A 24,566-nucleotide genomic window follows, 5' to 3' on the forward strand; every position below is an offset into this window, starting at 1 on the left:
TGACCATCCATATCGCTGTAACTTGCTTCAGTCTCTGCAACATGCCTTGTCCCGATAGTCTCCTCCTTCAACAACTGGAGACATAGGGTCTGTTTCTGTGCTGCATGACTCTTCGGCCGAGGTTTCTGAAATGGAATGAGTCGGGTTTGCCTGTGTTTGGCTCATCTCCCTTCAAATCTTCTCCTCTCCATGTACCTGCCCGAGTGTCTTTTCCATGTTGTAATTGTACTTGTTTTCACCATTTCCTCTGGCAGTCCATTCCATCTATGCAACATCCTCTGTGGAAAATATTGCCCCTCAGCTCCCTCTTTAAATCCTTGCTCTGTCACCTCGTGTTTGTGCCTCCTGCTATGGACTCACCTTCCTTTGGCTATTCACCTTACTTTGGCCCCATATGGTTTCATAAACCTTTATAAGGACACCCTGTGGCCTTCTCTGCCCAGGGGAAATATAGACGACAATGTTACAAATATCTCTAACTCATGTACTCAATGGTCTGACCAATGAAGACAAGTGTGCCACATGCTGCTTTCCCCACCACTCTATCCACCTGTGATTCCATTTCAAGAAACAATGTAACTGCACCCCCTTGGTCTCTTTCTGTTCGACAACACTGTCCAGGGCCCAACCATTACCCGTGTTAGTCCTCCCTGGCTTGTCTGATCTAAATCCAACACCTGAATTAAACTCCATCTTTCATTCCTTGGCCCACTAGCCCAGTAGATTACCATCCCCTTTGATAACTATATTCCCTGCCCACTCTTCCACAAATCTTGGTATCCATAAACATACTAACAGGGACTGCTATCTTTTCACTCAAATTGTTTATGTAAATGGTGCACAACAGTGGTCCCAGCACCAATCCTTCCAGCACACTGCTGGTCAGAGGCCTCCAGTCTGGACAACAACCCTCTGTCTCCCACTGTCATCCCATTGTATATCCCATTGCTGGCTAGCTCTCCCTGATCCCTTGTGATCTACCCTTACTAACCAATGTATCATACTACACACTGACCAAGGGTTTGCTGAAGCCAGAAACAACATCTGTTGCTCTGCCTTGATCTACCTTCTTGGTCACATCTTGAGCAAACTCCAGTCAAGGTTGTGGGACATGTTTTCCCACGCACAAAGCCATGCTGGCTGTCCGTAATCAGGCCTTATCTTTCCAAACACGTGTAAGTCCTACCTCTCAGAATGACCTTCAACAACTGACCCACCCTGATGGCTGGCTCATCAGTCTGTAGTTCCCTGGCTTTCTCTTGCAGCCTTTCTGAATTAATGACACAACATTATAATCAGAGTCAAAGAGTTATATCGCACTGTTCAATTAATGCTAACCATACTCGAAAACTGATCTCATCCTACCTTCCTGTTCCTGGATCATATCCCTTCAAACCTTTCCTATTCCTGTACTAATCCTAATGTCTTTAAACTTTGTAATTGTCCCCACATTCAACCATTCCTTGGGAAGTTCATTCCACACGCATCCCACCCTCTCTGTGACAATGTGTCCTCATGTACTTTTAAAAAAAATGTTTCTCCTCTAAACTTAAGAATGTGGTGCCTTGTCTTGAAACTCCCCTGTCCATGGGAAAAGACAACTCCCATTAACTCTATCAATCCCACTCATTATTTTATAAACTTCTATGAGGTCATCTGTCAACATTCAGGTTTCAACATTCAGACTTTCTTTATAACTGAAAACTTCCATAACCAGCCACATCCCAGTAAATCTCATCTGAATCCTCTCCAGCTTAAAAATATCCTTCCTAGAACTGGGTGACCCGAACTGGACATAGTATTCCAGAAGTGGACTCACCAATGCCCTGTATAATCTCAATGCAACTTCCCAACTCCTATATCCAAAGAATTGAGCAATGAAAGCAAGTGTGGCAAGCAAGTTTTTTTCGACCATCCTGTCTCTTCGTGTTGCAACTTCAAAGAATTATGTACCTGAACCCTGAGTTCTACAACACACTACCGAAGGTCCTATCATTAATTGTATAAGCCCTGCCCGTGTTTGTTGTACCAAATGCATTACCTCACATTTATTCGGATTGAACTCCATCAACAGTTTTTCAGCCATTCACATATTTCATCAGGATCCCTTTGTAATCTCAGAAAACCTTCTTCACTGTCCACAATGCCACCCTCCAGTCTATCAGCCTATTGCATGCAGCTCTCTATGGTACAAATATCTCTGCTAGGGGGCCTACAATTTCTTCACCAGCTTCCCACAGTGTCCTGAGATACATTTGATCAGGTCCTTGGGATTTATCTACCTTTGTGTTTTAAAACCTCCAACACCTCCTATTCTCTAATGTGGAATCATTTCAAGAGGTTGAGTCATAGAGATGTACAGCACAGAAACAGGCCCTTCGGGCCAACTCCTGCATGACGTATCTCGTCACATTTGCAGAATTTTGCCAATCTCCCTCTAAACCCTTCCTATTCATACATCCATCCACATGCCTTTTAAATATATTTCGATCACCTTCCACGATTTCCTCTAGCAGCTTATTCCAAACACTCTGCAGGAATCAATTCTCCTTTAGGTTCCTTTAAAGTCTCGCACGTTAAAGATATGTCGTGTCGGTTGGGAATCCCCAGCCTGGGGAAAAGACCTTGTCTATTGACCCTATCGATGATCATCATGATTTTAAACACTTTTATCCGTTAACTTCTCAGCCTCCCATGTTCAAGTGAAAACAGCCCCAGCTTATTCAGCATTTCCCTGTAGCGCAAACCCTCCAACCCTGGCAACATCCTTGTTCATTTTTTCTGAATCCTTTCATGTTTCACGACATCCTTCCTGTGGCATTGAGAACAGAATTGCACACAGTATTCCAATAGTGGTCAGGCCAAACACTGTTTAGTTCCCTGAGCGCCCCAGTCTTTATCCACAGTATGTTCCAAAGTGAAATATTTGTTTTGGATCTTGTGGTTTCACACATCGTTGCCTTCATTGATCATTAAGGAGACCGGGTTTGTCCCGAGCTCTTCATTTACTCTTAATACACTTGTAGAGTCTCTTTGGATTCTCCTTAACTTTCTCTGCCAAAGCGATCTCGTGTCCCCTTTGTACATTCCTGATTTCCACCCTAAGTGTATATCTACAGCCCCGATGCTCCTGAAGGGATTCCCTTGAGTCAGCCAGTTATATCTGACATGTGACCCCTTTTTTTCTTGACCACAGCCTCGAAACTCAGCCAGTGTTTCCTAATTCAGTCAGCATTGAGCTGCACACTAACAGGAACACGCTGGCGCCGAACGCTCCTTTTGTCTCGGTTTTAAGATATATCTACTTGCCAGACTTCCCTTTACCTGCAAATATCCTCCCCAGATCTACTTTAAAAGTTCCTGTCTAATACTATCCTGCTCCATTGTATAACTTGAACTTGTGGACCAGGCCTGTCCTTTTCCATCGCTATTTTCAAACTAATACAATTGCAGTGACTTTCCAAAGAGCTCCCCCACTAACACCTCAGTTCCATTCCCGACCTTGTTTCCCAAGGGGAGGTCAGGTTTAGCCCCATTCTCCATTTACATAATGACGGGAGTTTTTGGAACACACTTAACAAATTCCTTCCATCCAAATGCTTAACTCAGTAGCAATCCCAGTCCAGGTTTGGAATGGTTAAGATCCCCTACCCCTACAACCCTATTATTCTAACAGGTATCTGAGATTTCATGACACATTTGCTCGTTCATCTCCCATTGCCTATTGCTGTAGTATGACCGTAGCAAACTGATGAGCAATTTCTATTTCTCAGTTCCACCAACATCGCTTAACTGGGCAATCCTGCATGAATACTCCCTCTAGGTACTGCTGGGATTTTTCCCCCAATCAAACCCACCAGCTCTCCTCCTGTTTTGCCTCCTGTTCTATCCTACCTGTAGCATCTGTCCCCTGGAATATTGAGCTGCTGGTCCTGTCGCTCCGTCAGCTGTGTTTCTGTAATACCTACAACATCCCAGTCCCATGTTCCCATCCATGCTCTGGGTTCATCTGCCTTACCTGTGCGGCCGTTTGCATTGAAATAAATGCAGTTTAATCCACCAGTTTTCCCTCATTGTCTGCTATGTTCTTGCTTGCCTTGTCTATTTATATTGCTCTCTTGAACATCTGTACCAGCCACAAATTTCTTTCTGGCCTTACGACTGTTATGGGTCCCACACCCCTGCCAGACGAGTTTAACTCCTCTCGAGCAGCTCCAGCAACGTTCCCCACCAGGATATGGGTCCACCTCCAGCTTTCAGTTCAGGTGCCTTTCCCACCCTGTCTACCTGTGCTGACACCTTCAGACATCCAGGGACTTGTCCACCAAGGTCGAAGTGTTCCTCAGTATTCAAGGAGGACCTACAATTCATGATGGATATTGTTCACTTATTAACTTCCAATAGTTATCAGAAGTAAACTCAATCTGCCATTACTCTGCTCAGTTCATCATCTGATCAATATCAGACGACAGCCCGAGACCATCCCCCTCACTGTGGACAACACCCTCAGCTTTCACGTCATCTGCAAAACTACTCATGATACCTCCTCCTTTCACATCTGAGATATTAATGTACATATTAACCAGCAATGGTTCCTGTACAGATCCCTATGGGACATCCGCTGGGCAAAGGTTTCCAATCGTGAAATACACGCTCCACCAATTGTGGAACCACTTTGCCAACTTGCCTTGGATCCCATGGGCTCTTCCCTTTAGGACCAGCCTTCCATGTGGGACCTTGTCAAAGACCTTAATAGACTCCATGTAAACCACATCATCTGCACTGCCCTCATCAATATCAGAGGACAGTCCTCTACCAAATCCATTCAGACAATCCTTAATGTATTCCTGTAATTTTGAATATTGATTCATTGTGTCCCTCAGAATTGTTTCCAATAATTTTCTTCCCAATGCTGTCAGACGATCTGCTCGGTAATTACCTGGCCTGTCCCTGCTGCTCTCGAACAATGGAACCACATTAGCTATCCTCCAGTCATTTTGCACTTCACCTGTGGCCAGCAAAGTCTTAAATATATCCGCCAGGGCCCCAGCATTCTGCTCCCTTCCCTCTCATTACAGCCTGGGATATACTTTATTGTTACTGGAAATTTCTCCACCTTTTTGCCTGTGAATACATTTAACGCCTCCTTCTCATTGATCTTAACATGTTCCAGAACCTCACCATCCCAACTGAAATCCCCAGCTACAATGTCTTTCTCCTGTGTGAATACAAATGGGAAGTATTCATTGTAGACCTCACCTACTTCCTCTGGCTCCATGCACAGATTGTCCCTTTGGATTCAAACAGGCCCCACTGCTTAGTTGGGGATCCTCTTCCTCTAACTGTACTTATTAAATATCTTGTGCCTTATCCTTAACATTATCTGATAAGGATAATTTGTGACGATTGTTTGCCTGTTGATTTTTAAGGTCCCCCCACCCCCACCCCCACCCCCACCCCCACCCCCACCCCCCGCGCTTTATATCTAAAGCCGTTTTTTACTTATTATTGTTAGCGTCGTCCATTTTGCCTGAGTTTTCACAGGGTTGTGAACCATTGAATATTTATGTTCTACATTTTGTTTACCCTGTAACCATATCTCTCTGGTGTCTAAATCTCTTTCATCTGTGTCACAAATCCAGCTACCTTATTGAAGATACTTTGTCTATGCGGAAAACAAGTTTCTGTACTCTTTTCCACAATTTCCTATCACAATCCAATTCGTTAATGTAGAGTTTTAGTTAAACTCTGGCCCAGCCTGTTCCTTTCTGCTTGTCTTCAGCCACATCTCCATGCTGTTCCAATGCATCACCTTTTCTATTTGGATTTGGAAAACACTTTGCTGTCGGTATGTCGTGCAGACCACGTGAGGATGGGCAGATGTCCTTCTCGAAAGGACAAGTGTTTGGGTTTTTTGTACATCAGCAATGGTTTCATACATATTTATGGATGGTTAATTATAATATTTGAATTTATTGATTTCAATTTATGCCATTTTAGACGGTGTGATTCAAACCTGTCTCCCCTGAACATTAGCTGAGGTTTTGGAAACATGCTTTAGCAATAATAACACTAGGCCATCACTTCGCCTGTTCACAGGTTGCGCACTCCTTGACCAGATATAGCAGTTCATCGTGAAGCTAAACCTATTCTTTTGTCACAATTATTTGATCCTGACACCTTCCTGCACTCTGGTGATATCACTCAGTATCTCTCCATGTGGTATCCCTCAATGTGTGGGTCTAATTGCTGCCTCTGTCAGCATCTCTCACTCTTGCAGCTACTCCAGTTCCTGAGCTAACAGAATTCCCCACTCCAGAGAGACGCAACAGCACAGGCCAGGGTTGGACACTGGGATTTTCCAGACCTCTGTGGGACTCAGTGCCATGCTCCATGTGTAATCCTCATTGCATCAGTATAATTTTCTATTCTGTCTATTTGTCTGTCTTCTGTGGGTAATCATGAAGCTCCTGACTCAATTGACTTCCCAACTGCTGGGTGTCTTGTCCATAACCTCATTGAAGATGGTTGGTCAGAGAGAGAGACAAAGGGCAGGGAGATCTGGAGCCTTCAATTAACCCTGCAGTGAGGTAAGATCACTCTCAAAACACAGAGCAGACATCACTGAGAGGGCTTCAAACATCAGCGAACAAGACATGACATAGATACAATGCTGGAGGGGGAGCACAGCACGGACACAGCCCTGGCTCAATCACCACCCCTATTTTAACTTTTGTCCTGAGACAGCAGAGAGAGTTCACAGTTATCAATCCAGGCCTGTGCTTTCTTAGTGAGCATCAGTACAACAGAGATTAAAACAGGCCTCCCACGAGAGGGTGGGAACGCTGCCTGGGATCTTTCTGTTCTGTGTTCCCTCTCCAACACTATAGTTATTGTATGGATTGTGGATGAGTGTCTTCAATAATTTTTAACTCCTATAACAGTTCCTATCTCTGTAACCTCCTTCTTTCCATATAGTCCCTCCGCATATTTGAAATGCAGTGCACTCCAGACTACCATCCCTATGGCTATAGCTTGCTTCAGAGTCTACAACATGCCTTATCTCCGTATTCTCCTCCTCTTTAACTGGGTACAGGGTCATGCTGCATGAAAACAGAACCTTCAGTCCAAGTCATCAATGCTGACTATTTTTCCAAAAATGAACGAGCGCATTTGCCTGTGTTTGGCCCATACCCTTCAACCCTTCCCCTCTCTACGTGCCTGCCTAAATATTGTTTCCATGTTGTAATTGTTCTTGTTTCTCCCATGTGGCCCTGGCAGTCCATTCCGTCGATCCACCATCCTCTGTGGATAACGTTGCCCCTCAGCTCCCTCCTTAAATCCTTGGTCTCTCACCTCACGTTTATACCCTCTAGTTTTGGACTCACCTACCATTGGCTATTCACCATTCTTACTCTCTGTATGGTTTTATAAACCTTTATAAGGTCACCCCTTTATAAGCCTCCTCCGTCCAAGGGAAATATTGAAGGCAATGTTACAAATATCTCCAACTCATGTATCAAAGTGCTGGCCAATGAGGGCAAGTGAATCAAATGCCGCTTTCCCCACCCTGTCCACCTGTGATGCCACTTCCAAGGAACAATGTAACTGCACCACTTGGTCTGTCTCTATTCGGCAACACTACCCAGGGCTGTACCATTAACCGTGTTTGTCCAAAACTCAATACCTGAATTAAAATCCATCTTTCATGCCTTGGTCCACTGGCCCAGTTGGTCGAGATCCCCTTTGATAACCGTATTCACTGCCCACTACACCATTCATTTGATCATCCACAAAATTACTAACAATGACACTGATATTTGCGGCCGGCACGGTGGCACAGTGGTTAGCACTGTTGCCTCACAGCGCCAGAGACCCGGGTTCAATTCCCGCCTCAGGCAACTGACTGCGTGGAGTTTGCACGTTCTCCTCTTGTTGGGCCAAAGGGCCTGTTTCCATACTGTAAGTAATCTAATCTAATATTCTCAACCAAATCGTTTATGTAGATAATGCACATCAGTGGACCCAGCCCCGATCCTTACAGCACACCGCTGGTCACAGACCTCCAGTCTGAACAACCACCCTCTGTCAAGCCAATTTTGTATCCAGTTGGCTCACTCTCCCTGATCACATGTGATCTAATCTTACGAACCAGTATATCATGCTAAATCCCGTCAAAGGTCCTCCTGACAGAAGTGTAGACAATATATGGTCACCACTAAACCAAACCAATCAAGTTAGTGAGACCTGACTTTGTACGTGCAAAGCCGCGCTGACTATCAATCATCAATCCTTTCCTAAGGTGTGTAACTCCTGACTGGCAGCATCATTTTGACAACTTACCCACCACTGACATTGGGCTAATTGGTCTTTAGTTCCCTGGGTTTCCATCGCAGTCTTTCTTAAATAATGGAACAAACCCATATTGTTGTCAGAGCTGTACAGCATGGAAACTGACCCTTCAGTTGATACTAACCATAATCTCAAACTAAACTCATCCCAGCTGCATGTTGCTGGCCCATATCCCTCCAACCCTTTCCTATCCACATACTTAACTAAATGTCTTTTAAACGTTGTAATTATAATCCACCTCAGGAATTTGATTCCACACACAAACCACCCTCTGTGTAACAATTTGCCCCTTATATTTTTTTTAACATCTCTCTCTTCTAACTTGAAAAATGTGGCCCCTCCACTTGAGACTCCCTCATCCGAAGGAAAAGGCAATGACCATTAACTCTATCTATATCCCAACGTTTTTTTCTTAAACTTCTATAAGATCACCTCTCAACCTCCAGGCTCCTGTGAAAACAAACTCTGCGTATCCAGCCATTTTTCAGAACTCAAGCATTTCATACCCAGCAATGTCTTGGTAAATCTCTTCTGAACACCCTTCAGGTTAATAATATCCTCTCTATAACTGGGCGACCAGAGCTGGGCAGAGTATTACAGAAAAGTCCTCACCAATATCCTTACAATATCATAATCATATCCCAAATCCTCCACTCAGTGGACTGAGCAATAGTCAGGCATGCAAAGCACTGTCTTGTCCATCCTGTGATGCAAGCTTCAAGAATTATGTACCTGAACCTGGAGGTCCCTCTGCTCTAAAACACTAACCGAGGCCCGAACATTAATTGTATTAGCTCTACCATTGTTTGTTTTGCCAAATGCATTACCTGGCATTTATTCAGATTGAATTTCTTCGACAGTTTTTTCAGCCCATTCACCCATTTCATTAAGATTCCTTTGTAGTTATAGCAAGCCTCATTCACTGTCCACGATTCCAACCTCCAGCCTTCCAGCAAATCACACATGGCTGTCAATGGTACAAATACCCTTGCTAGTAGCTCCACAATTTATTCACTAGCATCCCACAATGTCCTGTGATACACTTAATCAATTCCTGGGGCATTCCATACCTTTGTTTGAAAACCACCGGCACCGCCTCTTCTGTAACATGCACTCTTTTCAAGTCATAGAGATGTACAGCATGGAAACAGACCCTTCGGTCCAACTCATCCATGCTGACTAGATCTAAATAACACCATCACATTTATCAGCATTTGACCCATATACCTCTGAAAACTTCCTATCAATTTACCCATCCAGATACCTTTTAAGTGTTGTCATAGTACTAGTCTCTGTTACACTTTCTCTCAGTTCATTCCATGCACACATCACCATGTGCATGAAAAGGCTGTCCCTTTTTTTAAGCCTTTCCTTAAACCTATGCCCTCTAGTTTTGGACTTCCTAAACTCTGGGAAAAGACTGAATGTTTACCCAATCCATGCCCCTCATGTTTATATAAACCTCTGTCAGGTCACCCCTCAGTCCCCGAAGTTCCAGGGAAAATAACCCCAGCTTATTCAGCAACAACCCCGGCAACATCTTGTCAATGTTTTCAGAGCACTTTCAAGTTTCACGACATCCTTCCTATAGCAAGGAGACTAGAATTGCTGAGCACTCCGATTGTGGTCTAATGTATTACTCTTGTTCCCTTAGTTCTCCAGTCTTTGTCCACAGTAAATTCTGGAGTGAAAAATTTGTTTCGGGTCTTAGCCATATCTGTGAATGAAAGCCAACACACCATACGCATTCTTAACAACCTCTCGACTTAGGTGGTAACTTCAGGGACACAGGATCCCTCTGTTCGTGCACACTGCTAAGAATCCTGCCTTTAACCTTGTAAAGCTTTACTACAGAATCCTCCAATCTGAAACTATTCCTATCTATGTAACTTCCTACAAGCCCTACAACACAAACTATGAAACCTCCTCAAGTCCCTATATTCCTAATGCCTGCAAAATCCTCCAGTCCCGATATTCCTCCTTAACTCTGTAAATGCCACGGGGCTTCAGTGCCTTTCTGGGGAACATTGCAGAGGAAGGAAGAGTTGTAGAAACTGTGCCATGTTACAGAGGCAGGAAGGGCTGCAGAACCTGGAGGATGGTACTAATGTAGGACGGGAAGTGGGACCTGTAGGAGTTAATAGAGCGCGGGACCCATAGAGCCTGCAGGATGGGACCAAGAATGGGTTGTGGAAGCTGAAGGATGTTAGGATTTGAACCACAGATCATCTTTGATTGAACCATTCAGCCGATCTTAGAGTCAAAGAGATTTACAGCATGGAAACAGACCCTTCAGTCCAACGCGTCCATGCCGACCAGATATTCCAACCCAATCTAGTCCCACCTACCAGCGTCTGGCCCATATTCTTGCAAACACTTCCTATTCATATACCCATCCAGATGTCTTTATATCAGCCTCCACCACTTCCTCTGGCAGCTGATTCCATACATGTACCACCCTCTGCGTGAAACAAATTGCCCCTTAAGTCTCTTTTATATATTTCCCCTCTAACCATAAATTTATGTCTTCCAGTTCTGGACTCCCACACCTGAGGGTATAGACTTTGTCTCTTTCGCCTCTCCATTCCCCTCATGATTTTCTAACCCTCTGTAAGGTCACCCCTAATGATTTTATAAACCTCTATAAGGTCACCCCTCAGCCTTCGATGCTCCAGCGAAAACAGCCCCAGCCTATTCAATCTCTCTCTATAACTCAAACCCTCCAATCCTGGCAACATCCTTGTAAATCTTTTCTGAATCCTTTCAAGTTTCACAACATACTTCCGATAGGAAGGTGACCAGAATTGCACACAATATTCCAAAAGTGACCTAACCAATATCCTGTACAACCACAACATGACCTCCCAACTCCTGTACTCAGTATTCTGACTAATAAAGGAAAACATACAAAATGCCTCCTTCACTCTCCTACCTACCTGTGACTCTGCTTTCAAGAAGCTATGAACCTGCACTCCAATATCTCTATGTTCAGCAGCACTCTGTCAGACCTGACCATTAAGTGTATAAGTCCAGCAAAGATTTGCTTTCGCAAGATGCAGCACCTCGTATACATCTGAACTAATCTCCATCTGCCACTTCTCAGCTCATTGGCCCATCAGATCAAGATTCCATTGTAATTGGAAGTAACTTCTTTCGCTGACCACTACACTTCCAAGTTTGTTGTTATCTGCAGACTGACTAACTATACCTCTTATGCTCACATCAAAATCATTTATGTAAGCAATGCAAAATATTGGACCCAGCACTGGTCACAGCCTCCAGTTTGAAAACAAACTCCACCATCACTCTTTGTCTTCTACATTTGAGCCAGTTCTGTACCAATTGACTAGTCATCCCTGTATTCCGTGAGATCTAACCTTGTTAACCAGTCTCCCATGGGGAACCTTGTTGAACGCCTCACTGAAGTCCACATAGATCACATCTACCGCACTCCTCATCAATCCTCTATGTTACTTCTTCAAAAAACTCAATCAAGTTTGTGAGACATGATTTCCCACTCACAAAGCAATGTTGACCATCCCTAATCAGTCCTTACCTTTCCAAATACATGTACATTCTGTCCTTCAGGATTCCCTCCAACAACTTGCCCACCGATGTCAGGCTCACAAGTCTATAGTTCCCTGGCTTTTCCTTATTGCCTTCCTTAAATTGTAGCAAAACGATAGGCAACCTCCGGTCTTCTGGCTCTGATGGGTCCTGTTTCTGGAGATCTTTACCGGAATGGGTGAGCACAGCTTCAGATTCTCAGGCTGGGAGATGTGAGTTCAGATGTGCAGCTATTTGCCCATTCTATCGGTGTGCCTGACACTGACCTGGTGGTGCTCTGGTAGAAAGCACTCTCCATGCATGTGGTAACATCCAGATCGAGAGACTGACCACAGCTCACCTCATCAAAGTCTTCATTTAGAATGTTCTTTATTTTAATATTTTTAAATGGCAGTTTTGTGAGATGCAGCAATTGAGGAGTTGTCATTTTTGAAATAATGAAACTTTCATCATTGACCCTGACCCATGCAATGGGGATTCGTGGATTCTGTTGTTCTCTCCAGACTATCACTGAGAGGATTGTATCAACAGGGAATCTGAGTGCAGATCGTCTTTGCTTGGTAGAGTGTCAATTTACCAGTTAATGTCAGCTAGGACTCAGTGTTGCTGGAGAATGTATAACTGTGTAAATACCTCACTGACAGATTCAGGGGTGAGTGCATTGGGCCCTGAGCACCAGAAGCTAGGAAATCTCATGCTGATTGTATGTGGCAAAAGTGAGAATTGCAGATGCTGGAGATCAGAGTCTCGATTAGAGTGGTGCTGGAAAATACATTCACTTATTGGAAAAAAGAATTCTTGACTGTCAAAGATATTCTAGAAAAAAATCTGATAATAGAGCAGCACATGGTCAGGGGCTGGACTGCAGTCTCAAGCTCATTTGCAAAGTGTCTATAAAAGTAATAGTAAAGTACTAAACAGATCCAAAATACACCCACTGTTCGAGACTGAGGAAGCTGGATATTAACAAAGTCGTCATGAGGGAGCCAAAAGGTGAATCAGATCAGTATTAGATTAGATTAGATTCTCTACAGTGTGGAAACAGGCCCTTCGGCCCAACCAGTCAACAGCGACCATCCGAAGAGTAACACACCCAGACCCACTTCGCTCTGACTAACGCACCTAACACTATGGGCAATTTAGCATGGCCAATTCACGTGACCTTAACATCTTTGGGCTTAGCAAAACGGAGCACCCGGAGGAAACCCACGCAGACATGGGGAGAATGTCTGTGTAGAGTTTGCACAGTCGCCAGAAGCTGGAACCAACTCATCCATGCCAACCAGATATCCTAACCTAATCTTATCTATTCAATTCTCATTTGCCAGCACTTGGCCCATATCCCTGTAAACGCTTCCTAATCATGTCTTATATCTATTTAGATGCCTTTAACATGTTTTAATTGTGCAAGCCTCCACCGTTTCCTCTGGCAGCTCATTCCACCCACTGCATGAAAGAGTTGTCCTTTAGGTCCCTTTGAAATTTTTCCCCGTTCACCCTAAAGCAATGTCCTCTACTTCTGGACACCACCACTCCCGGGAAAACACCTTGTCCATTTACCCTGTCCATACCCCTCATGATTTTATAAACCTCCATAACATCACTGCTCAAAATGGAACTCTAGGGAAAACAGCCCTAGCTTGTTATTCCTCACCCTGTAGCTCAAATCCTCCAACCCTAACAACATCCTTGTAAGTCTTTTTTGAAACCTTTCAAGTATTACAGGACCCTTCTGATAGGAGGCAGGCCAGAACTGCACACAATATTCCAAAAGTGGCCTAACGAATGTCCTGTACAGCAGCATGACCTCCCACATCCTACATTCAATGCTCTAATCAATAAAGAAAAAATATACTGAACACCTTGTTCACCATTCTATCTACCTGCAACTAGACTTGCAAGAAACTATGAACCTGCAGCCCAAGGTCTCTCCAGAGTCTTGCCATTCAGTGAATAAGTCATGCCCTGAATTGCTTTTCCAAAATGCAGCACCTCACATTTATCGAAATTAAACCCCATCTGATCAATATCTCATTGCACTCGGAGGTAACCTTCTTCGCTGTCCACAATACCTCCAATTTTGTATGACCCGCAAACTTATTTACCGACACCAAACAATTTAAGTGAATGACGAAACAAATCCAGAAATAAGCATTCTTTTTTTCTGGTTTTGAATGTGCTTTGCGTAAATTTGCCCGAAACGTCGATTTCGCTGCTCGTTGGATGCTGCCTGAACTGCTGTGCTCTTCCAGCACCACTAATCCAGAGTAATGTGATGGGAGAGTTTACTGAGGGGAAGGATTTCCTTTGTGTGAGCTCTGCAGTAGATTTTCTTCATTCGTGGAGGGAATTGCCTTCTTACTCACGACTGCATAGCTCTGAATGATGATACAATGCTGTCTGAATCAGTACATATAAACACCCCATTTCACTCCTTTTCACAACATCTGAGATCTTTAGCACATTGTATCACGCTCTTCTTTGGAGGCAAAAAAGCATGAAATGGAGCCTCAAGGAATCGGAGCAGGAGTGGGGCTCAAAGTTTGGTAGAAGATTTGTAGCTCGGGTGCTCGTTGTTTTGGTTCTGTTCGCCGAGCTGGAAATTTGTCTTGCAAACGTTTCGTCCCCTGTCTAGGTGACATCCTCAGTGCTTGGGAGTCTCCTGTGAAGCGCTTCTGTGATGTTTCCTCTGGCATTTATAGTGGCCTGTCTCTGCCGCTTCCGGTTGTCAGTTCGAGCTGTCCGCTGTCGTGACCGGTATGTTGGGTCCAGGTCAATGTGTTTGTTGATAGAGTCTGTGGATAAGTGCCATGCCTCTAGGAATTCCCTGGCTGTTCTCTTTTTGGCTTGCCCTATAATGGTAGTGTTGTCCCAGTCGAATTCATGTTGCTTGTCGTCTGTGTGTGTGGCTCCTAGGAATAGCTGGTCGTGTAACAGCACACAAACCAACAGCCACGCTCAGACAACAACACACCAGAACAAAGGACCCAATACCCAACATGAGGAAAACTAATGTAGTGTACAAAATCCCATGCAAGGACTGCACAAAACACTACAACGGACAAACAGGAAGACAGTTAACGATCCGTATACACGAACACCAACTAGCCACGAAACAACACGACCAGCTATCCTTAGTAGCCACACACACAGACGACAAGCAACATGAATTCGACTGGGACAACACTACCATTATAGGGCAAGCCAAAAAGAGAACAGCCAGGGAATTCCTGGAGGCATGGCACTCATCCACAGACTCTATCAACAAACACATCGACCTGGACCCAATATACTGGCCACGACAGCGGACAGCTCGAACTGACAACTGGAAGCGGTAGAGACAGGCCACTATAAATGCCAGAGGAAACATCACAGAAGCGCTTCACAGGAGGCTCCCAAGCACTGAAGATGTCACCTAGACAGGGTACGAAACGTTTGCAAGACAAATTCCCAGCTCGGCGTACAGAACCACAACAGGAGTAGGGCATTCATTCTATCAGATCCTGGCTGGGCTAACCCAGGCCTCAACACCTCTTTTATGCTTTATCCGCATAGCCCTCAACTGCTCAATATTTCAAAAATCTTTCTGCCGTCTTTTAGAATAATTTGAGATAGAATCACAAATTCCCTACTGTGTGGAAACAGGCCCTTCAGCCCAACAAGCCGCACTGACCCTCTGAAGAGTAAGCCAACCAGACCCATTCCCTCCCACATTTCACTTTCACAATTGTTTGGGCTAGAAAATTCTAGCCATTCACTGAGAGAAAAAAATCTTTACATTTTTTACAGAATGAATGTTCACTTATGTAATGTCCCCTGGTTTGACACTTCACTGGTGCTAGAAGATCTAGTCAACACCTACCCTGTCAAGCTCCTCAGAATCTTGTTTCTATAAAATCACTCCTTATATTATGTGGTTGGCACGGTGGTTAGCACTGATGTCTCACAGTGCCAGAGACCTGGGTTCAATTCCTGCTTCAGGTAACTCTGTGTGGAGTTCGCACGTTGTCTGTGTGGGTTTCCTCTGGGTGCGACAGTATCCTCCCACAATCCAAAGAAAAGTGCAGGTTATGTGAATTGGCAATGCTAAATTGCCTGTAGTGTTAGGTGTAGGGGAATGGGTCTGGGTGGGTTGTGCTTCGGTGGGTTGGTGTGGACTTGTTGGGCTAAAGGGCCTGCTTCCACACTGGATGTAATCTGTTTGTCGAGATTCTATTGAATAATGACCTAATCTGTTTAGATATTCCTGATAGGTCAACCTTTTCGTCCTCTAAGCAGCTAGCTGAATCTTTTTTTTTAATGGCCTCCAATACTGGTTTATCCCTTAGCAATGGGAGCTAACATTGTATACAGTACTCGAAGTGAGGTCTCAGCAACAGCCAGTATGGTTAACCAATCCTCACTCCATGCAAATACCTTACCCCTGACACAGTGAGCTCCTGTATTATGCAATTAACTTTTCTGAAGCACCTTATCATTTGCATTTTTAAAATCCAAATACAGAACATCATTGGATTGCCCTTTATCAGCCCTGCTTGTTATCTCCTCAATGAACTGTCGCAAATTTGTCATCGTGTCTCTTTCACAAAACCCAGTCTACCATGTTTAATGATAAGCTTTTCTAAATGTCCTGCTATTTATTACTTTAATATTCGTCTCTGCTGTATTACAAAAACAGATATTAAACTAACTTGTCTATAGTTTCCTGATTTCTGTCTCCCTTCCCTTCTTGAACAGGTACATCAATCCACTGGATGCTTCCTGTATCCCCTGATTCTGGAATATTCCAATCGATGCCTTGAATATCTCTGCAGTCAGTTGCCTTAAAAATGTTTGATCCAGGCCATTAGGTCCTGTCTGCCTTCAGTCCTATTAGTTGGTCAATAGTTTGTCCCTTGTGACAAAGACTCTTATAACATTTTTCTACCCATGATTAACTTGCTTATTTGCTACCTTTAGGATGATAACGGTATCCTCCTTCATGAAGATCAATGTAAAATAGAGGTTTAAATTATCTGCTGTTTCCTTGTGCCCATTATCAATTCCAGTCAGAACCTCCAAGGGTTCGATGCTGACTTTAGATACTCAATTTTTATATTCCTGTACAACTCTCGCCATTCATTTTTGTTTCTTGTCAATTTAATTGCATGATCAATTTTCTCCCTTTTTGGTCATCCGAGGGTATGTCATTCTTTTCCTTGTGGGTACTGCTCTTGACTGCCTTTGTTACCCATGGGCGGTTCACCTTTCTCTTCGAGTTCTCCTTTTTGCTTCAAATTAACTTTTGCTAAGAATTATGTAAAACAAAACTCATCATATTACAGTGACTGAGCATGTGATGTTTTTTAAACATTGGATGCCTTAATGTTCTCATTGGGTTTTGCTGTTTCAAAGAAGATCTGAGATCAGCTGCAAAGGAGGTGGCAGATGATTCACTGTTAATTTACAAAATTAATTTGAATACTTGCAAAGAGAAATTATTTGCATTACTGTGAGAGCAGGGATCTAGCCAAATAGCTATTTTAAAAAGGTGGCACAGTTGTGATGGGTTGAATAGGGTCTGATTTCAAAAGCACAATGTGATCCAAGTTGTCTTCTAATCTGTGCTGTACTAATTCTTTCTGATTGAGATGACTGGGTTGGCATGTGTGCAGGTTGTAGAAGGATCTCTGACTGCCACAAACCGATCTGGGGGAACAGCTTCTGTGTCAGTGACAGTGCTGTTGGACTAATAGAGACAACAACATTCAGACTTCATGAAGCAACTGTGAACCAGAGCTGCAAACCCACAATCCGAAGAACTGCAGGTTAGGTGAATTAATCATGCTAAATTTCCCATAATGTCCAGCGATGCACAGTTTCGGTGCATTAGTCAGGGGCAAACATTGAGGAATAGGTTTGGTTGGGATACTCTTTGGAGGGTTGGTGTGAATTTGTTGGGCTGAAGGGCCTGTTTCTACAATGTAGGGATTCCATGCTCTGAGTAATTTTGGAGATCTAACAGAATCCTGGTATTCAGAGGGTTCTCTGTTAGTTAAAATAATATTGCGCACTCAGATAATGTTAACTTCTGAAGCAGTTTGAGGTAGACTGCTCTGTGCAATTTCACAACAGATGCTCTGGAACCAATCATGGATCAGCTATTTTAGACCTGATAATATGATTGATTAATGAACTCAAAGTAAAAGACCTTTTTGGTAAGATGAAATGCAGCATGATAGAATCTAGCTGTAGGGTGAGGAATTTGGTTCTTCAACGAGTATCTAAACTTAAAGGCAATCACAAGGGGATAAGGTAGTAGTTCGCTAAACTGGAATGGGACTATAGTTAGAATGTTAAAGCAGAAGAATATATTCAGTTATTTTATAATTCTCAACAATATATATTAAAGTGTAAAAGAAATGCACGATGAACAGCGGTGCATAGCTGAGGGAATTATGAGTGACATCAAATTGAAAGAAAAGATGCACAAAACTGCAAAGATGTTGGTAGACTAGAAAGTTTAAACATTTCAAACTATCGAAGGATGAACAAAACAACAGATGGAAGATATTTTGTCTCTTGTCAGAGAGACTGTAGTAACATCTTTGTTCCCATTTAATACCTTGCTTATTTCCCAGCATTAGAGTGGTAACAGTAGCTTCTGGATTAGTAAGATAATTGGGCAAATTAACCCACCAGTTACTCAGCCTAAAACACAGTGCTCTTGTGATGCTGTGGTTGTGTTTCCAACTTTGAGCCAGAAGGCCTGGAACTGTCCCACCAGTTCCAGAGGTGTCATAATGCACTGAAATAGGTTGATTGGGAAAGGAATATGAGACAAGATGGTCTCTGGGAATTCCAAACTTGACTGTTTTGTATCCTCACCTGAGGCCTGATCTCAATTAATCTGCCTCATTTAAATGGAATTGCCTTTTCTTGTGTTGAATATAATTGAAGTTTGTCCTGTCTGCATGCCCTTGTGCAAAACATGTTGCAATCTGTCAAAGAATAAGATTGAAAACTCCGATCAGCCTGTTCAAGGCCTTAAACCAGTGGCCTTTTGCACTGGGACAGTGGGCGCTTCAGAATTGATCCCATTTCCCATTAAGCTGAGACAGGTGGTGGTGAGCTTGCTGAAATGTCTTTCACTGAAACATTTTTGAATTAAAATAAATTACTTTGGTTGCGGTACAATTGAATTTAGACACTTAGTGGGGAGTATCGACTGTCATTTCTTTGTTTGTTTCATCGCAGAAGGAATGAGACCAGCCCAACGCCAGCCGGACCTGCGGAGAAACTGCCAGATATTAAAATGCGTAACTCTGCTTCATTAGCTAGTCTGACTGAGTCATCCAGACTCAAACATCATAACTGGAGGTGGGCTTTTTGTGTTCACTGTGGATGCTTTCACAGAGTTCAAAATTAATGCATAACATATTTCTTGAGATCTGAAAACAACAAATACTGAAGATCACAGGAGGGAGCTGATGGCTGAGTGATATTATTGCTAGACTGTTTATCCAAAGATCCAGGTTGCATTCTGGAGAACCAGGTTCGAATTGTGTCACAGGAAATGGTGGAATTTGAATTCAGTGAATATCTGGAATTAAGAATCTCATGACCATGAATCCTTTGTTGGGTTACGGAAAACCCATCTGGTTCACTAATGTGCTTGAAGTAAGAAGCTACCATCCTTACCTAGTTTGTCCTACATGTGACTCCAGACACACAGCAATGAGCTTGACTTTTAACTGCCCATTGGGCAATTAGGGATGAGCAATGAATGCTGCTGAGCCAATGACACCCTCATCCCTTGAACTTCTTTTTTTAAAAAAAATTGATGGAGAGAGCAAGCTAACATTTTGAGTCCAGATGATTCGACATCAGATCTCTGATCGAGTCATCGAGACACATCGTTAACTTTCTTAGTCTCCAGGGATGCTTTCTGACCTGCTGTCAGCTCCAGCATTTGCTGTTTTCAGTACAGATTCCACCATCTGTAGTAATTTCCTTCTATACTTCTTCATTATGTTGTTTATTAAATGTCCACTAAATTGCTGCTACGACTCAACACCTTACCTACAGAGTACTGTGGCCCTGGTGTCAAAAGCCTCCATTAACTTGTTCAATTACACCATAGTTTAGGACAATTGCAAAATGCCACTGTGGCTGAAAAGAATAGAATCATAGTCACCAACATGGAAATGAACCCTTCGGTTCAACTCATCCATGTCAACCAAATTTCCCAAACTATGCCAGTGCAGTTTGCCAGCATTTGGCTTATATTCCTCAACCTATCCTATTCATGTACCTCCCCAAATGTCTTTTAAATGTTATTACTGTACTTGCATTTACCACTTCCACTGGCCGTTCATCCCGTGTCCCAACCAATCTCTTTGTGAAAACGTTAGCAACTCATAGTTTCACTGTTGACTACGGTGTGCGAATCGCTGGGGATGATTGTTCATTCAGGACCACCCCCATCTGAGCACGGCTTGAATGTAGCTTGGGCCTTCTTGTGGGTTACCACATGCTGCTCAAGGCTTTGTGTTTGCGCAGCACAGCTGTCTATGGGTGGGGGTGTTGTGGAAGGAAGGAGGAGGAATGAAGGAATTAATGAATTTATGGAATATGGGTGTCACTGGCTGTGCGAACATTTATTCCCTCATTCTAATGCCCTTGAGAAGGTGGTTGTGAGTTCTCTTTTTGAATCATTGCAGTCCGTGTGGTTTATAGACCTATTGGTAGTGCTGTTGGGAGGGGATTCCAGAATTTTGGCTCAATGACACTTCAGGACTGCTGAAAGATTTTCAACTCCAGATGGTAGTGGCTTGGAAGGGAACCTGCAAGAGGTGATGTTCCCATGAAACTGCTTCCCTTTTCCTTTTGTTTGGTATTGGTCATAGGTTTGGAAGATGCTATTGAAGTGTTATGAATTGATGTAATGTATCTTGTAGATAGTACATAGTGCTGCTCTGGGCATCAGTGGAGGAGGGAGTGAATGTGGTGCCAATCAAGCAGTCAGCTTTTTCCTGACACTGTCAAGCTTCTTGAGTGTTCTTGGAGCTGCACCCAAACCTAGCCAAGTAGTGAATATCCTATTGCACTCCGGAGTTGATTCTTGTCGATGGTAGACAGACTTCAGAGATTTGGAGGGTGGTTTCCTTCCCATAGTTATATGGAAAGTCCACTTCAATTTCTAGTCAATAGTAAACCCCCAGAATATTGATGGTGGGGGATTCGGTGATGGTGGGTTTGAAGAAAGAGGCTGCAAGGTTTTTGGTGACGGTGCTTCAGGCTGAAAGCTGGGGAGGGGGAATAAGGTAGAGGCTAGAAATGGATTGGACGGGAAAGATGATGCAAAGGAGACATCATGGTCTTTTCTCTGTGCTGGGCCCAGCTGGTCTGCTGACACTACTGTAGAGATATTGTGCCTCACCTCACCAAATCAAACAGCCTCTCACCATAGTCTTTCCAATACCATGCCCATTAAACACCTTGTATTAGTCCATTCCTCTTACTTCCTCCTTTTGAAATTAGAACAAAAGAGCATCAGAATTAGGAGCAGGAGTATTAATCCAGCCCCTTGTACCTGCTCTGCCATTTGATACAGACATGGTGAATCTCATCTTGGCCTGAACACCACTTTCCTGACAGCTCTCCTTAACTCTTCAACCCATTACTAATTAAATACCTGTGCGTCTCTTATTTAAATTTACTTCATGTCCCAGAATCCACATTGTTCTGAGGTAGTGAATTCCCAAGATCCACCATCCTCTGAGAGAAGTAATTCCTCCAACTTTCCCTTTATTGTAAACTTACGACAACTCATTGTAGATTGAATCATCTTCTCTGCATCTACTTGGTCAATCCCTTGACCATTTTATAGACCCTCAATGGTACCACCTCTCATTCTTGGGCTCCAATGAATATGAATGCAAATAGTGGTTGGAGTTCAGCTTGTGACATTTTAATAACTGTGGCAGAGGATGTTGGTTCAAAACTGAGCTGGACAGTTAGTGCTTTTCAAATAAGAAATAGTTGATGAGATTAAGTACGTTAATATATTGGAGTTTTGTTTTTAGGAAGATTTACTGTTGGGAAGATTTGGTTAAGGGAATATTGCAGTCAAAGCTGTGGAAGATTAACCTCCACCCATGTGTGAGGTCGTACACTGTGGTCAAAAGACTAAAGAGACCACTTCCTCTTTGGAAATATGTCCTTAAATAGGGCAGAGGGATCTGGAGATAGGAATGAGTCACTGGCAGCAAATGGCACCGGTTTGTGAGGTTAGATCGAGAAGTAGATCATGGGTTTATTTCTGGGGCGACAGAATGGAAATGTGTTCGATATGTGTAGGACCATGGACAGGTCACCCTTGGAGCACTGCACACAGTTCGGATCGGGGAAGGTAAAGAATAGTTACTGGAATTATATCCAAACTGAGTTTGAATTCATCAAGTAAGATTGGGCAGTCTTGTCTCATTGAAAAAGAGTGACATGGTCCAGTTACGTTTGATCGGGTAGACATGGAAAAGATGTTTCTGTTTGCGAATGACAGAATCCACTGGATCTGGGGATATAATTGTAATCACTATTAAATCTAATGGGGAATTTGCAGAGGGCGACAAAGTCTTTACCCAGAAAGGGGTTTGACTGTAGAACTTACTTCATCAGGAATAATTGAATCAAATAACAGATGAATTCAAGGAGGAGCTTGGAATACAAGAAATCGAAGAAAACTATGTTGATGGGTTTAGGTTGGGAAGGAAGCCTGTATAAATCACAAATACTGAGAACCTGTTTTTGTGTCCTGAAACTACGCATCTGTGTTGTTCTGTGACATTTCTATAGGAGCAGCAGCGGCAGCAGTAAATAAGGCAGCTCACCCTTACCATTCTTGGAGAAAAGCAGAACCTCTGGCCACACAAAAGGGAAATAGCTCTATTGAGGAGGTGGTTCAAACAGTGGTCTACGTCTCGATCCGCAGAGACAGTGTGCCTTCATTACCTGGTGAGAAAGGTGAATTCTTTAACCAGAAATGATGTTTTGTCCTTCCACTGATCTCATGACTTAAGCAGGGAAATGTGTCTCTTCAGTTCGATGATTTGAATCAATCAAATCTTTTGCTACGTTAGCACTCCTTCCCTACCCAAACGATATGTGGGTCAAATAGGCACATGTCCTGCACTAATTTATTTCAAGATTCCTTTATTCAGTCATGTGCTTAAGCTATTCAATCCAACTTCCTTGTGTTTCCCTTGAATCTGTGGTTGTGCATAAGGAAATTTAAACAATGTGTGATTCAATATCAAAGTTGTGTTGAATCAATAATTGTAGCCCAACTCTGCTCCTTGAGCAGATAATTAACCCAAGGATTCTAGCTCAGCCCCTAACTTCAAGTTCAAGTTCTAAGCCTTTCAGTGAGCAATGGAAAATAACAAAGAACAATGTCAATCATTTATTATCTCTCCAGACTCTGCTTCTGTTGCCACTGAGTACTGCCATGAGTTCGACAAGTCAATGACGAAAGATGAGATTGAAGAGAAATCCATCCATTCCCTTCTGCCACCAGAGAGCCATCACCGCTTTAATATGGGGAAGAAACGCAACCAGCAGGATGATTCAGATGAGGACATAGTGCGGGACCAATCAGCTTCTCCTATGGATTAGGGTGAGTGGTGGTACCAATTACTGGGATCTCAGTGCTTGGAATAGTTGCTCCTCTCCATGTTCGAGGTATGTTGTCATGAGATTCAGATGGAGAGGACGAGGACCATATGGTGTAACGAGTGTGAGCCAACAGTTGGGCAGGGCCTGTGTTTTTGAAAAAAAAGCGTGTACCACTCGGTAACAATGTGCCCAGAGTTTATCATTCATGCAGGAGAATAAATATTTCACATTGATAATCTTTGTGATCGTGTTTCCATGTGTTGAAGACAAAGATTAATATTTAATGGGATTAATTGCTCCCCCAATCAGATAAACACAAGGCAAATTTGACTGCGAAGAATGTCCCTGAATTTACACCTTTCTACTGTCCTTAAAGGCAATAAGATGCAAAAGATGTCCTTGCAGAGGAACTTGATTTGAACAAGAGATATTTGTGTAGATAACAAGAGATATTCTCATTGGAAGGGGATATGGTTAGTGATATCCTGCATGGATCGGTGTTGGAGCCCTAATTATTCACTATTCATAATGAAAGGAAAGCCACATTCAAAATTTGGGGCCACTCTGCATATTACTGCGATTCCAAGTGTAGGTAAATGGAAGCATAGCATTAAAAAGCAATCTTGATAGATTCAGTTAAATGAAAAATAAGCGACAGATGAGTTTGTGCAGGCAAGTGAGAGGTTGGATCAAAATAGGACATTTCTTGATTGTGAAAATAGAGAGAGAGTGGACTCCAAAGAAACTTGGTGGGATTGATCCAGTTTATGAAAATGTCACAGACAGGTTCAGAAAAGTGACCAAGGGGCCGGTAGAATGTTGACATTGATCTCGACAGACGACGAGATACCAAAGGATTAGAAGTCATGCTTCAGCAAATCCGAACCTAGTTAGACCAAGCTGTCAGGGCTGGGCACCACGGCTTAAGGAGAGTATCACTCTGAGTGGAAGTGCAGTGTAGATTTACTGATGTGATACTTGGATTCCAAGGT

The 24,566-nt window shown here is 43.2% G+C and overlaps 1 long non-coding RNA gene across 1 annotated transcript; it reads left to right on the forward strand.

Annotated features, from left to right (window-relative positions):
* Positions 1–17,390: 17,390 nt before the first annotated feature.
* LOC140483498 (uncharacterized) lies at positions 17,391–22,894 on the forward strand. Its single transcript, XR_011961987.1, has 3 exons — positions 17,391–17,726; positions 19,156–19,278; positions 22,756–22,894. It is a non-coding gene; the product is annotated as an uncharacterized lncRNA (long non-coding RNA).
* The last annotated feature ends 1,672 nt before the right edge of the window (positions 22,895–24,566 follow it).

Source organism: Chiloscyllium punctatum, chromosome 12 (assembly GCF_047496795.1).
Source record: "Chiloscyllium punctatum isolate Juve2018m chromosome 12, sChiPun1.3, whole genome shotgun sequence".
Classification (NCBI taxonomy): domain Eukaryota; kingdom Metazoa; phylum Chordata; class Chondrichthyes; order Orectolobiformes; family Hemiscylliidae; genus Chiloscyllium; species Chiloscyllium punctatum.